Raw genomic sequence first — 16,199 nt, 5'->3', positions numbered from 1 at the left:
AATAAATGCGTGTGTTTTATGGTTTAAATACAGTTTTAAAAGTGATCAGAAAGTGTGTTTTCTTAAGTAGTGTTAACATATCTCCTTTGAGTGTTTGGGAAGCCGTGGCATAGCAGGTGGGCATGTAGTCTTTGAAAGCAGACAAATGACTTTTCAAATTTTTATTCCTCCATTCATTAGTTCTTTAATCTTGAGCATTTTACTTAGCTGTTCTAAATGCCCATTTCTCATCTTTAACCTGGGAAAAATAAAACCCAACCAATTGGAGAGTTATAATAATTCCATGAAATAATGTAAGGTGTCTGTCCCGTAAGAGTGTGCACAATTCATTTTCTTTGAACTTTTCCCCCACAGAATAAAATGTGCTTCCCTTCAGACACATGAAGTTGATGTCATTTGATCTCTTGTCAGCAGGAATTGTATTTAAATTTTTAAATTTTTAAATTAGCATACAATCAAATTGAATCTTTTGGGGATATATTGTTCTATGAATGTTACCATATTTATAGATTGATATAAATCTATAACAGAATGCATAACAGTTACATGTCCCCCAGAAGACTCCATTGTGCTATTACTCTGTAGCCTCTCCATACCCCTAATTCTTGGCAAACACTGATATATCCTCTATCACTACAGGTTTGTCTTCCTGAGAATATCATATACATGGAATTATGCCCTGTATAAGCTTCTGAGACTAGCTTCTTTCAGATCATACAATGCGTGTGGAATTCACCAAAGTTGCATGTGTCAATGGTTTGTTTCTTTCCATTGCTGAATGGTATCACATTGTATGGATGTGTCACCGTTTGCTTATCTATTCACTCATTAAAAGACACTTGAATTGCTTCCAGATTTGGCAACTATGGATAGAGCTGCTATGAACATTTGATGTACTGGTTTTTGTATGAATATAAGTTATTATATCTCTAAGATAAAATACCCAGGAATAGAATTTCTGGGTCATATGATAAATACTTGTTTAGCTTTATAAAGTCTGACAAGCTATATGTGTTCTCACTAGCTACATGTGCTCTGTGTCCTCACTAGCACTTAACATTATCAGGATGCTTTATTTTAGCCATTCTAATAGGCCTAGAGAGGTGTCTCACATGGTTTTAATTTGCATTTTCCTAATGGCTAGTGATACTGATAATCTTTTCCTGTGTTTCTTCATTTATTTTTTAACCACACATATCCTCTTTCAAGTAAAGGGTCTGTTTAAGGTTGTTGTTTTTTTTTTTTTTTTTTTTTTTTTGTCTATTTTTAAAATGGTTTTTTTTTTTACTGTTGAAATTGTGTTACCTGTTAATTTAAGAGTTAACATCTTTATCTTATTGACTCTTCTATTCTATGCGCACTGTATATCTCTCCATTTAGTTCGTTCTTTTATTTCTTTTATCAGAATTTTATAATGTTCAACTTGGAAATACAGTGTAAGCTATGTTACCTTTATAACGAAGTATTTTGTGTTTTTTAAAGCTATTGAAGACTGGTCTTTGAATTCTGAAATTTCATTGCCACTATATAGAAAGATAGTTTGCTTTTGTATGTTGACTTTGCTAAACCCATTTATTCATCACAGGAGCTCTTTTGTTGTTTCCTTAGGACTTTTCTACATAGAGAATTATGTCATCTGTGAGTAGGGGTAGTTCTTTCTATTTTTTTCCAGGCTTCTCCTATAGTGTTATCTGTCCAAGGTTAATAACCACTTCTTGGTTTTATGCTACTGTGTGTCTACACTGAGAGGGAGGGGAGGAAAAATGTGAAATTCTCCACCAGTTTCTTGGTACTTTAAATTTGTATCTTCTTTCCCAACTCTCCAGCTATTTTTACCACTAGAGTCCTCAAAGAGATGCTCCATCCATTCTGCACAGGTTTTATGGCTACATTCGACAAGAGAGGCAATGTGAATTCTGTTTACCCATTTTACCTCAAACCAAAACCACAGAATGATTTGGGACATTTTTTTCTCCAGTAGTTTTTTGTATTTCTCCACCCATACTCTGTTTTTCATTTCTGACCCTTAAGTTCCTTTTCTGACCTTAGTCCTGGATAGATAGCCAGGGTTGTGAGCATGAGGCATGCCAGTGGGACAGAGTAAAACCAAGTGGATATTGAACACTGAGCTTTGGTTTCCTTAGCACTGTGCTCTAAAAAATTGAGTTAAATGAGTCTGGACACAGGACAAGAGAAAACTTTAACTCGGCTTATGTTCAGATTATTTCAAATTAGTGAGTTAATGAACCTCTTAAGTCACAGAAATTATCTGTATCAATTTACAAAACAGGAAATCAATGAACGCTTTCTTTGGCTGGCAAGTGTGGTTGTTGGCAATTCTGTGACATTTGCGTTTTAAAATGTGAGTGTGTGCGTGTGTTGCCAGCATCAGTGACGGGCTGCAGGGAGAGGTGGCTTGGGGACCCAGTCAACGGAAAGAAAGAAATGGAGGAAAGTGGTGATGGAAGCCCTGGAGTGCTTGTTTTGAGGGCTTTTACTGGTTTCGTTGGGTTTCGTCTCTTGCTCTGGAGACATCATGTAAACTTTGGCTCTCTGGGAACGTCTTTCCTTTCACAGTGATCTGGCTGTTGACGTTAAATTAATCTAATCCCATGAAACTGCCTGGTAGCTTCCTGCTGTTTCAGAATAAACTTTGGAAGAAAAGTCATCCCCACCTTTAAGTTGCTGTCCTTCTTCGCAATGCATTTGGCATTTCGGTAGCGACGCAAACACCAACATATTTCAGGCATAGCTTTAATGTTAACACTTCTTTCTATTCTCTCATTTCCACTGCACCCGGAGGCTCTGAGAGCTGGTCTGCAACACCGCCATCTGGTGGCTCCAAAGCTACATGGATGAAAAAAACCAAAATCTTGCTGGTTTCTAGTTTTTTGTTGTTTTGTTTTGTTTTTGTTTTGCAAGCCATTTCTTCTGCTGCTTTCAGTTGACTTAGGACGAACTTATGGCAGATTTGTGCACCATTTTATGCCTCTGCTCAAGCCATTTTTCTCTTCCTGGGGCCACATGCCCAGAGGCGTCCGAGGTCAAGAAGAAAGAAAACAGAGGGATTTGGAAAGCAATAGTGTTTCTGATAAGAAACTAAGAATTATACAGAGAAATGGTGCTACTGGGATGCATCGGATGTGAATGTAGTTGTATGAAGTTTCCTCATCTCCTTGGGTAATTTCAGGAGTTTTTAGTCTTCACACAGACAACAGACAACATATTTGTACTAGGAGATCTTTCTGCTTTTACATTTCTGGGTTTTGGAGTCGTTGGTAGAGAAAATGACTTCCACACCAAACTTCCCCCTGCTCAGTCCCATCCCTCAGCCCCTTCTCCAACCTTAGCCCCTAAAAGTGCTTTGTTGTTTCATGTGTAATGATTTTTCCTTCAAAAGAAATCTGGAGAGTTTTACTATTCCCTGAAATTTTTAGTATTCTAGCTGAAAATGCCAAAATGAACACTAGCTGCTTCAGTAATCCTGATGGGGACAAAAGTTTGTAAGAAACAGGAATCTGTGCTGTGTTTTTATTTTACTGCTGTGGGCATCTCATCTCTCTCCCCATTGTTCACCTTAGGAATTCCTTTTTCATTTATTTTTCCAGTTTCTCCTTAATGTGATGTGTGTATATTTTTGTATGTATGTATACATGTGTGGGTGGGATGTATGTATGTGTATTATATATTTTCTTTACTAAATTTAAATTCCTGCATAAATAAGAAAAAAAAGAGGCACCTCTGCCTTGTAGGAGTGACTGTTCCTTCAAGATTTTTAACTATGCCTCCAGGTTGTGTCCCCACCCCTCAGAATCTTGTCAATTAGAGCATTCACTGCAAGATCTGAAGACGTGGTAGCAAAAGCATCAGCATTGCTGCCTAGCTTTCTCCCCTTCATCATTTGTCCCATAGTTGTCAACCAAGTTCAACCTATTTGAGAGTTGTCATAAAAACCAGCTAGAAGCTCAGAAATTAGTGTTAATACAGCAGCATCTTCACTCTAAGCAATTGAAAGAGACGGGTTATTGGGCAACGGAAAAAATACAGTGAAGATGAAATGGTACCAAATTATCTATATGCTGTATGACCAATCTCTGGACATTTGAGTATCAAAGTGATTTATTATTACACATGAACTTAGAAACATTTAAGGACAGAGACTAAAGCTATTTCATATCCTTCCCGCACCTCCCTGCCATCCAAAATCTTAAGAACTTGGAAATTGCATACTAGTTCACTCAACAACATACATAGAGACTTAATGATCAGTTGGAACCCAAGTTCCAACTTTATTATAGGCAAACTCATGAAAAGTCTATAATTAGCTGGATCACTGATAATAGTTGCATCAAGAATACAGAAGTAAAAGAAAAATTAGTTTCCTGACAATCCAAAATTATGTCACAGATCCCATTTACCAAAACTTGCATTTTAGTTCTTCATTCGTAGGTGAATTTCTTATACCCATTGTCAATCTACATAAATGACTTAATTTTCATAGAATTATCTCAGTAAGTTTGGCCAAAACCACATTAGAGATACAAAGTTTGGCAGTTGAAATTTTGATTTAGGCAAACAAGCTTACAACACTAGGGCATTAGAGGTAACAATTTGGGGAAATAACACACAAAATTAAAATCAAGAAGTCAGGTTCCAGTAGCCTGGGCCATTTTGTATAGGAGTCAGTAGCCTCATCAATCACAATACTTCTAAGTATCCTAGGGTATTACAGCATCCCCTAAAACATTAACTGCACCCCAGAGTCTAGATTACGCTCTTCATCCTCTGTTTGAAAGGCAATGAATATGTATGATATATTTTAGGGCTATTTCCATAACAGAATGGTTGAAAATATTAAAGATACATAACAGTGAAACCCTCTGCTTTATAGAAATCAGACATATTACTGATGTATTTCTGGCACCAGAATGGACCTCCTGAAGAATCCCAGTCACTGTAAGTGTATAGGCAAAAATGTCTGACAGTAGCATGAATGTTCTGGAAAAATTGAATGTAAGTAGAACTGAAGGTAGGAGAAGAATGTTAATTTCATGGAGGTGATTATCAGTACAGAATTTGGGATGGAAAGGAAGTGATGGGAAGGAGGAGTGAAGAAAGGAGAGAAATTAAAAACAAATTCATATATTCATGTACCATATTATTTATTAATTAAACAAATTTTACTGAATATCCCACAACAAAAACTAAAACAAATATTGGTCTCTGAGATAGTTCTAGCATCCAAATGTCTTGGCTAATCTCCCAAGTAAATATCTTATTTTAAAGAAAATCGAAAGTCAATGAACAGAAAGTATAAATCCAAAATGTGTGTGTGGGGAGCAATTTAGAACATTTTTAGACCTTTTTTACTCAAATTAGAATCTACGGATCAGTAGCATCAACTTCATTTGGGTGCTTGCTGAAAATGCACTTCCAGGAATTATCAACATGTGACTCGTGCACTTAATCAGGGCCTTATACTCAGAAGGGCTCTGGGATTGGTTTAATATGTTGTTTTTGCCATCTTTAAATTCTTAATTTAGAACAAGGGGTCCTGAATATTCACTTTGCACTGGACTCCGCACATCATGTAGGTCCTGTGCAGGCTTTTGGGCCCCATATCTGAGCTGCTGAACAAGAATCTGCATTTTATCTTCAGGTGATCTCCCTGTGCCCTAAAATTTAAGAAACACTATTTTCAACCATACAGAACAATTTTAATAAGTAGTATATTTTTTTCTCTTGTATCACGTGTGTCATTCACAAGTTTTATTGTTCATTGCTCCTGCTTCAAGTTAGTGGAGGATTCACTTACGTAACCTGCTATACAGATGACCTTCATTGTTGGTGTTTTGTATAACTGCTGATGAATGTGTGTGTCTTCTTACAGGTTTCTCCTTCATGAAACAAAGGGTGAGCACCATTTTCAGTTCAAAATGTGGGTAACAGGATGAAGTCAGAAAATCAGTTAAAATTGGAAGAAAAGGAAGAAATAAGAGGAAACTAAGGAAAGAAGGCCAAAGAAGTGGAAAAGCAATATTGAAAGAGTGAGATTGTTAAGATTGTTGTATCATAAAGAACTTGTGTGGTCTTTATCTTGGGTTCTTGGTATGGAGCTTTTAAAATCTTTGGGATTTCCTAAGTGTTAAATGTATCTTTGTTTTTTATGAACATCTTGGATCACACCTGAGTGTAGGGTAATGAGGTGATTCACAGCGGGCCCAATGATAGCTTCAGGAAGCAGTCTGGTCAACAGAAAGGACAGCTGTGTGATTAGAAGGTTGGGCTTTGAGTCGGTCCAATATCCAAGGAGAGGGGAGGAATTGGAGATAAAGTTCAATTACATGTCCAGTGGCTTAAGCATCATTCCTATGCAATAAAACCCAGTAAAAGCTCTGGACACTGAAGCTCAAGTGGCGCTTCCTGATGGTGTGAATATGTTGATGTGACAAGAAGGTGGCAGACCCTGATTTCACAAGAAGGTACAGAGCTCTGCATTTGGGACCCTCCTAGACTTCACCCTACATGTCTATTTATTAAGCTGTTCCTGATTTGCATCTTTTATAATAATAAAAACGTAATAATAATTCCAGCACTTTCCTAAGTTTTATGAGTTATTCTAGCAAATTATCAAACCTGAAGGAGTCTTGGAAACCCTGGAATTTGTAACCAATAGTTCAGAAATGCTGGCTATCTAAAAAATATGGCTGGCATCTGAATTGGTGATAGTCTTATTGAGAATTGTGCTCTTCGGCCTGTGGGGTCTGCATTAACTACAGGTGGTTAGTGTTAGAATTAAATTGTAGTCCCCAGTGGATAGCCAAATAGTTGGTATTAGAGCAAAGGTGAAAAAGTAAATGCAAGATATTGACCCTGTTTTATGTCTCCAATTAGGTCAAGTCCCTTGTCACATAGATATACACTGAACTGCAATCAGTCATCCCAAAGTCATCACTTTGGGATGACTGATTGCAGTTCAGTATGCATAAGCCAAGCTTGCAGTAAGACAAGCTTGTACTCTGCTATACACACATAAAGCTGGTGGCCTGTACAGGTTATGAGACTCACAAAGAAGATGCCTATTCATTCTCACAGCAAGCTCCCAAAGCTCCTAAAGACAAGAGGCTGGGGGAGGTAAAGGAAGAGAGTGGGAAGTGGGGAAAATATATTGTCTTCTATAGCTGGGAAGTTCTAGCATCACAAAAATGGGACTAATGATCTACAAACCCTTGCTACCTGAAAATCAGAAGTCTTTAATCTTTTTGCACTGCATAGATGGACTTTATAATAAAAGTTGTAGACTCTTACTTCAAAAAATTCAGCTACAAATGAAATTTTGCTTATAATTTCATCAGGTTCACAGGCCTCCTGAAACCCATTCATGGTTATCTGTTCCAGTGACTCAAGGTAAGAGCCCTTGTGTTATGTAATAGCACGGATTGGTGAATTCAGTGGTGCCTGAATTCAAAATGCTAACTGACCCACTCCTTTGTTATTTAGACTTGGATATATTGCCTAACTTCTCAATTTGTACCTTTCATAATTTTTGTGAAAGTCACATTTGACATAAAATAGAAATCCAATAAGTAGTAGCCATTATCATATTCCTGAAAACCCATCTGCTAATAATATGCATGTGTATTAGTAGATTTATTTTTTCTCTTCCTTTAAAGAAATATATAATAAACATATATAATATATATGTGCTTAATTATATAGAGAAGTGCTCATTGTTAAATAAAATAAATAATTTGGGAAAAAGAAAATGGGGCCAGGTGCAGTGGCTCACACCTGTAGTCCCGGTGTTCTGAGAGGCCAAGGCAGCAGAATCACTTGAGGCTGGGAGTTCAAGACCAGCCTGGGCAACATAGCAAGATTCCATCTCTGTAAAAATGAAAATAAAAAAATTAGCCAGACGTGGTAGTGCGTGCCTATAGTCCTAACTACTTAAGAGGCTGAGGCAGGAGGATCACTTGAAAGGTTACAATGAGCCATGATCATGCCAGGAGTTCCAGGTTGCAGTGAGCTATGATCATGCCAAATCAAAAAAGAAAATAAAAATTCCATGAACTTCCCATCATCCAGAGAAATCCAGTGTTAATTCTATAATCTGTTTTCAATCAACAGTCAGCATTTCATGTGTCAGTAATATTGGTTTATATCATCTTTTAAATATTTGCATAATATTGCATTGATTTAATTCCTTTATTTATGAAGCCAAGCTCCTATTGATGTAGGCTTTTGGATTTTAATTATTATAATTAATGCTGTAATAAATCCCCCTAATACAGATGCTTTTAAAAAGTTGTCTTTCTTTTTCTTAGAAAATGTTTCTATAGGTAAAAGTTCTTATTCAAAGCGTGTGCACATTTTATACTTTGAAACCTCACCAAATGCACTCTTGAAAAGTTTAATCAAGTTACATTAGTAATAATAGGACACAGAAACAAAAGTATGGCTAAATCCTAACAACATAACACACTGTCAATCTTTCCAATCTTTAGCAAAATGATAGACTGAAAAAAATGACCCTATTTATTTGCATTTCTTTGATTAAATAGTGATTTTGGATCCTTAGCATTTATTATTTGATATATTACATGTTTGTATCTTTTGTTCCTTGTTTTGTTTTTGTCTTGGGGGGAAGGGAGCTTATTTTTATTTTTCATCTTCCCCCACCAGAGATAATTAGGTTTTGGGCATATGAAATTTTTGTCGGGCATGAACAGTTTTGTTTTTCAAATTTCCTGTTGCTTTTCATATTTGCTTATGATGATACTTTTTGACAAAAAAGTTTTAAAAAGATGTCATCTATAATCAAATTTTAAAGTGCAGTTTCTATATTTTATATCAGTCATAGAAAATAATATCGTTTTTCAAGCACTGTAGGACGTCAATTTACACAGTATAAAAATATTTTATAATGTACATCTATAACCTAATAATCATTTTTAAAAGCCTAGTCTTGATGTAAGATACTTCTAAATGGAAGATACTGATTACCATCAAAGACTTTCCAAAACTCCCAAACTTTGGACTTACAGTCTCCTGGAACGCAGGTTAGTTATCAAAGATAAAACAAAATCTTAAATAAAGAGAACTGTTTTAAAATGTTGATTTACCACTTAGCAGTTAGGAGATATGTGGAAAATCAACTCTCTCAATCTAGATCTGTTAAATATGTTGAAATCATACACATTATCTAATCAAAATGTTAATTATTCAATAAATTTTTTTAAATGTTCAATTTGTTGTGTTTTTAAAAATTTTGCACTCACTGTAGTTTCTTTCCTCTCTCCCTTCTTCTCTTCCTTCCATCTTTCCTTTCCTTGTATCGTTCTGTAATCATATGGCACTTTTTATAGCTTGATTTTAAACAAAACTTTCTGAAATATATAATTTATAAAAAACTGTTTTGATAAATGCCCAAGCTTAAAAATGACTACCGACACATAAAAATTAAATTACCAGCACTTCGAAGGTCTGAACGCACTTCCTAATCCATTTGCACCTCTTCTGCCTCCCCCACTTCTTAATAATTATACCATTGCATTAATAATTATAACATTGCAATCCTGGAATTTGTTTTACTTTTTTCTGATTTTCTTTATATTTTATTTAATGTACATGTTTCTGAAGTGTATAAAAGTAAAGTTATATTGAATGTATTATCTGCATTTAAAAAAATTCAGTGTTGCTTTATATTTCTGAGATTCACCATATATTTTGAGTTGATTCATATTTATTGCTTTTATAGTTTTCCACTATATGAATGTACTGAAATTCATTTCTACATTTCCTTAAGCATTTCTAATCATTTTTAATGTATCTTTTGGTGCACAAATGCCTGAATACGGTTAGAATTTTTGGAATTCCTGGATTCCAGACAAAGCAAAATTGTTTCTTAAAATCATGACTACCCTGCCAGTAGTGTATTATTATTATTTCCTATTAGTATTATCATTTTAAGATAGGATCTCCCTCTGTTGCCCAGGCTGAAGTGCAGTAGCATAATCACAGCTCACGACAGCCTTGACCTCCCTGGCTTAGTCAACCCTCTTGCCTTAACCTCCCTAGTAATTAGGCATGAGCCACCATGCCTGGCTAATTTTTTTCATTTGTTGTAGAGATGGTGGAGTGTCTCACTATGTTGCCCAGGCTGGTCTAGAACTACTGAGCTCAAGCAATCCCTCTGCCTCAGCCTCCCATAATGCTAGGATTACAGGCATGAGCCACTGTGCCAGGCCGATTTCCTGTTCTTTTCATCACTATGAAGAGTCAGATTTTCTAATTTTTGCCTATTTCATGACCGTCAAATGCCATTGTTTTATGATTTTAACTTACATGTACCTCCTTGTTAGCCACGTTGAACACATTTTCCTATGTTTGTGGCCAATCGTTTTTCTTTTCTGTGAAATAATTCAAACCCTTGGCCAACTTTTAATTTGGTTTTCTTTTTTTTGTATTGATTCATATCATTCTTTATATATTCTCCATACTAAAACATGTCAAATATTACAAAAGTCTACAAATATAAGCTTCCCATTTCTGGTTTGTCTATTTATTTTCTTTAGGGACCACAATGTGTTTTTAAAATTACATGGTATTTAATCTAACTAAGATAAAATGCTGTGTATGACGAGGCCCAAGGAATCAATTTTGTTTCCTTCAGATAAAAAATTAATTGCTCTAAAATCATTGATTTAAAACTCTTTCCTTTCTTTGCTAATTGGCAATGCCAGTTCTGACATACATGAATTTTCCATTTATATGCAGGTCATTTTTTGGGCTCTCATCCTGTTCTATTTATCTATTGATCTATTACTGTACAGTTTTACCACAGTTTATAAGTGTTGATACCTGGTAGAAAACGTCCTCCTAAATTATCTGATAGATTCAGAAGTGTCTCGGTTGTTCATGGACCTTTGCTCTACCAAAAAAGTTCAGAAACACCTTTAGTTACAAAGAAAATTACTAACTTGATGGGATTTTCATCTGAATTAAATCATTCTGTGGGTCAATGCAGGGAGGACTCACAGTTTTGCAATGCATTTGCTGTTCCACAAAAACAGAATATTTCTACATTTATTCAGGTTTCCTTTAATTTCTTTCAATAAAAATATATGGTACATACATTGTGTATACATGAAGGTTTGCACACATTTTGCTAGTTTTATACCAGAAGTACTTCATATTTTTGGTTTCAGCAGTAATGACATCTTTTAAAAATTGTGTAATCTATGTATTTAAATCTAGTATAATAAATGAAAATGAGTTGTATATAAGAAGCAGAAAACTTGGAAAAATATTATTATTTAAAATGTTGCTGCTTTTTCTATAGTTTTATATTTTTCTGTTTTTTCTACCTCATGAATCTTATCAGTCAATGGTATCAGTTTTATTTCATTCTTCACAGTTCTCTCTGTTTTGTTTTGTTTTTCTATACCCTCCAAACTAACTAGAAAGAATTCTGTTTGTACTTCTGATTTTAAAGAAAATGCTTTCCAAGTTTTACCATTAAACATGGTCTTGCTTCTGTTCCTCCATCTACCATCTTTTTGTTTGGTTGATGATACTAGAAAGGCTAAAAAAGTTCCTTTGAATTTTTAATTTACCAAGAGATTTTAAAATTAAGTGCTGGTTATTTTGATAAATTGTATTATTCATCTATTGAGGTGATCCTATGTCTGTTAATGTTATAAATAACATCAGTTGATTTTCTGATTATAAACTACCTTTGAATTCCCACAAAAAGCCAATTAAGTCATTTATTTTTATAAACTTTTACTGTACAGCTTTATTGGTTGCTAATATTTTGTTTGGGATTTTTGCTTCTATGTTTACAAGTAAAATTGTCATATAATTTTTCTTTCTCATATTTTCCTTATCTGCTTGCAGTGCCATATTAAAGATGGTATTATAAAAATATTTTGGGTGTTGTCTGTTTTTCTCTACTCCGGTAGGAATTGAGTAAAACTGGAATTATTGTTTTCAGATATATTAATAGAACCCACTTGTAAAATTTTCTGACCTTGGTATTACTTTGGGAAAAGGTTTGTAACTATTGATTTGATTAAGTAAATTATTATAGAATTATTCAGAATTGTCATTTTAAATTAAGTGAATTATGTAGATTTTCTAGGTGTTTGTCCCTTCCATCTAAATTTTGATCTTTATTAACATAAAGGTGATAATTATATATTTTGAACATTTTGAATGGCTACTATGTCTGTGGCTGTGTTCTAATTTTTATTTCTAATACCATTTATTTGTATCTTCTCTCTTTTTGTGGTCAGTCTGGCTGGTATTCAGTCACTCTTTCAGTCCTTAAAATGAACTCACTTTAGGCCTTTATGTTTTATTCCCTCTAGTTTATCAATTTCTTCTCATATTTATTCTTTCTTTCTTTTCTTATGATATTCTTTGTTAAATGTCTGAATTTGGATATTTAATTTGTCTAAAAATAATTTCTTCTTCTCTAGCCTAAGGATTTAATAATGTTTATTTTGACATCAGATCACAAGCACCTTGGTGATTGTGCAGTATTAAAAGAGTAAATAGTATCTTATTGCCATTGTGTTTTTGTCATTGATGCCTATTTATAAGAATTTTTAAATTTCCAAATTAGTATTCTTTTTCCAATTATCTTTTGGCTAATAACTTCCATTTTCATTGTATTATAAGAACTCCCAATTTTTGACATTTGTTGAGATTTGATTTATGGCTCTTTATGTGGTCAATATTTGTAAATGTTTCATGTATGCTTAAAAAGAAAGTATATGCTTCAATTGCTGACTGGTACTTTATAAATGTACACTAGACAAGATTGACAATTTTATTGCTCAAAATTCTTTATCCTCACACATTTTCATCTATCAACGACTAAGAAGGACATTAAAATTTTTCACAATAATGGATGTTGCATCACTTTTCCCCTCAAATTTTGTTAATATTTGCTTCAGATTTCCTCATGCAAAGCTATTAGTGTCATAGAAGTTTCAAATTGTATCATATTTGAAAGTGGATCATTATGAGCTGACTATATTTCTTGCTAGTAATACTTTGCCTTAAAGTCTATTTTCCTGATATTAACATAGCCACACCAGTTTTGGTTTTTTGCATTTAAATTCATTTATTATCTTTTATTTTGTTTTATTTTATTTTTTGAGAGAGGGTCTTGTTTTTTTGCCCAGGCTGGAGTGTCATGGGATGATCACAGCTCACTGCAGCCCTGATCTCCTGTGCTCAAGCAATCCTCCTGCCTCAGCCTCCCAAGTAGGTAGGACTACAGACATGTGTCAATACGCCTGGCTAATATATATATATATATATTTTTGTAAAGATGGGGTCTCATTATGTTGCCCAGGCTGGCCTCAAACTCCTGGGTCCAAGAAATCTTCCTGCCTTGGCCTACCAAAGCAGTGCGATTACAGGTGTGAGTTTTGCTTTTTGTGTCTTTTTGGCAAATATTTCAATTTTTAACCCTTCAGTATCTTTATGTTTTAAGTGTATCTCTTATAAAGAACACAGAGCTAGATTTTATCTTTTTGTTCATCCTGACAATCCCCATTTTTAACTAGAAAGTAACAAATTTATGTTTACTATAATTACTGATATTTTATTACCATAATATTATATTATCGTATCTCATTGTCTGTCTTTTTCTTATATTTATTATGTTCCCTTATTTTCTTGTTTTCTTTTTTAAGTTTTTTTATTAATTGAATGTGATAGTAGCCAACCTTCAAGATAGTCTCACTTCTTGGCATTCTCCTCCCTGTGTAAGCCCTTCCCACATTGTACCATTTTTGGTTTATGTGATCAATAGACATGGCTGACATGATGGCATGTCATATCCAATAGTTGGTTATAAAAGGCATCGCAAGTTCCATCTTGTTGCTTTTTCTCTCACGCATTAAAGAGCCGCTCTGGGGAAGCCAACTGCCTGCCAGCTTGTGAGTACTCACATGGAGAGGCCCGTGTGGCAAGGAACTAAGGTCCCTGTCCAACAACTAGAAAGGAACAGAGGCTCTCTGCCAACAGTGAGGTGAGTAATCCTGGAAACTGATCTCCCAGCCACAGTCGAGCCTTCAGATTACTACAACCCTGAAAAACATCTTGAATGCAATCTCATAAGAAATATAAAGCCAGAACTACACACTAAGCCACTCCTAAATTCCTGACACCAATTTATATTAATTACTGATTTATTATCTTACAGTTTCTATAACTGCAAGATAGTATAGTTATAACTGTAAGATAATTAATGTTTGTTGTTTTAAGCTTAGTTTTGGTGGTAATTTGTTATATAATAGACAACTAATACAATGTGTCTGTGTGTATATATATGTGTGTATAAACATACAAATGTCTGTGTGTATATATATGTGTGTATAAATATACATTTTTTATCTTTCAAGATTTTTACCCCATCTACTAGTTTATAAATTGTATAAACTACTGCTACAATTTTAGTCGTCATCCAACAAATTGCATCACATAATAACTAAAATCAGTAAATTTAATAACCAATGAATCAAAAAAAATTGTAACACTTTTTGCTTATTCTCTTTTTTACTGATGTTTTTATTGAATCATAATTCTTTCAATACATTTTAAATCCAACAGATTACAAATTATTACTACTATCTTATTAAATCCATATTTGGTTAGATTTAATGACCTACCTATTCACTAATTTTTTGCTAGTATCTATTTCTTTCATTTCAGATCTTCTATCTGGGTTCAGTTTACTCATTCCATATCAAAACCTTTAGAAATGCCTTCCTATATGGTCTGTTGGTATAATGCTCTCTGTTTGGCTTATCTGAAAATACTTTTATTTGATGGCTGATTTAATTTTTCAATTGTAATATATCATACCCACATAAAACTGCAGATAGCAGAGATGCTTAGTTTGAAAACAAATTTAAGCAGTGAGTATACCAACGGATGGCAACCTAAATCAAGAAATTAGGGCATTATAGCCTTCTACAGGCTTCCTTCCTGATCCTTCATCTAAACTAGCCCTGCAAAGTTAATAACTATCCTACATTCTAAAACTGTAGATTAACTTTGCCTTTTTGTAAACTTAATACACCATAACTCTACAGTATGTGATAATTTATATCTGACTTCTGTTCCTCCAAGATGTGTTTGTGAGACTCATCATGTTGCTACATTTTAATGTAGTTTGTTTATTTCGTCATTGTAGAATATGTTACTGTTTTTGTTCATTCCACCGTCCATACACATTTGAGTTAATTTCAGCATTTGTCTATTAAAAGAATACTTCTGTGAACTTTGTTGTATATTTCTTTTGGCATGCACACATATATATATATATATCTGTTTCTTTGTAATCAAATAGAAGTGGTGGGTCATAGATGTTCATAACAGATACTGCTAATACATTTCCAAAGTTCTTGTAGCAATTCTACTTCTAGTTTCTCGATATTCTTGGACTTGGAATTGTCTACCTTTTGTATCTGAGCCATTCTGGAGACTGTGTAGTCACTTTGTTGTTTTAATTGGCATTTCTTTGGCGAATGAAATTAAACTCGTCTTATATCTTCATTGGCTGTTTGGGCATCCTGTTTTGGGGAATGTTTATTCAATACTTTTGCCCCTTTTTCTTTTAAGTTGTTTACACTTTCATATTAACACGTAAAAGTCTTAAATATTCTAGATGTGAGTCCTCTATTGTACAAATATCTTCTCTCACTCTATGGCTTACCTTTTCACACTCTTAACAATGTCTTTGCTGAGAAAAATTTCCTTGTTTTAATATACTGTAAGGAATCAATTGTATTTTTTATGGTCTGTGATTGTATGCATTATTAAAGAAAACTTTGCCTACTGCAAGTTCATGGGGATAGCTCTTTTTCTTTTTCTAAAATCTTTATTATTTTATCTTTAATCTTTAGAGCTATGACCTATATGGAATTATATTTACATAGTGTTAGGTAGGGATAAAGTGATTTTCTTTTTTATATGGATATCCATTTGATCTAAAAACTTTTATTGAAAATTTTTATTGTGCTTCTTTGAGCATGGTTTAATTATTCACTTATTTTGATCTTTTACAATTTCTCTTACTAATGTTTTTATTATATAGTCTTGCACATCTTTCATTAGACATTTGAAATGTGTATGCTATTCTAAATAATTTAGTTTAAGTTTTCATTTACATTTCTTTG

The 16,199-nt window shown here is 34.0% G+C and overlaps 1 long non-coding RNA gene across 1 annotated transcript; it reads left to right on the top strand.

Moving 5' to 3' along the window:
• The first annotated feature begins 1,255 nt into the window (after positions 1–1,255).
• Positions 1,256–15,963, top strand: LOC116269667. Its single transcript, XR_004177302.1, has 3 exons — positions 1,256–6,047; positions 7,356–7,407; positions 13,922–15,963. It is a non-coding gene; the product is annotated as an uncharacterized LOC116269667 (long non-coding RNA).
• Positions 15,964–16,199: the final 236 nt, after the last annotated feature.

The sequence above is a fragment of the Papio anubis genome, chromosome 12 (assembly GCF_008728515.1).
Source record: "Papio anubis isolate 15944 chromosome 12, Panubis1.0, whole genome shotgun sequence".
NCBI lineage: Eukaryota > Metazoa > Chordata > Mammalia > Primates > Cercopithecidae > Papio > Papio anubis.
Note: the sequence above shows the minus strand (reverse complement) of the source record. Positions and strands in the feature narration are given on the sequence as shown.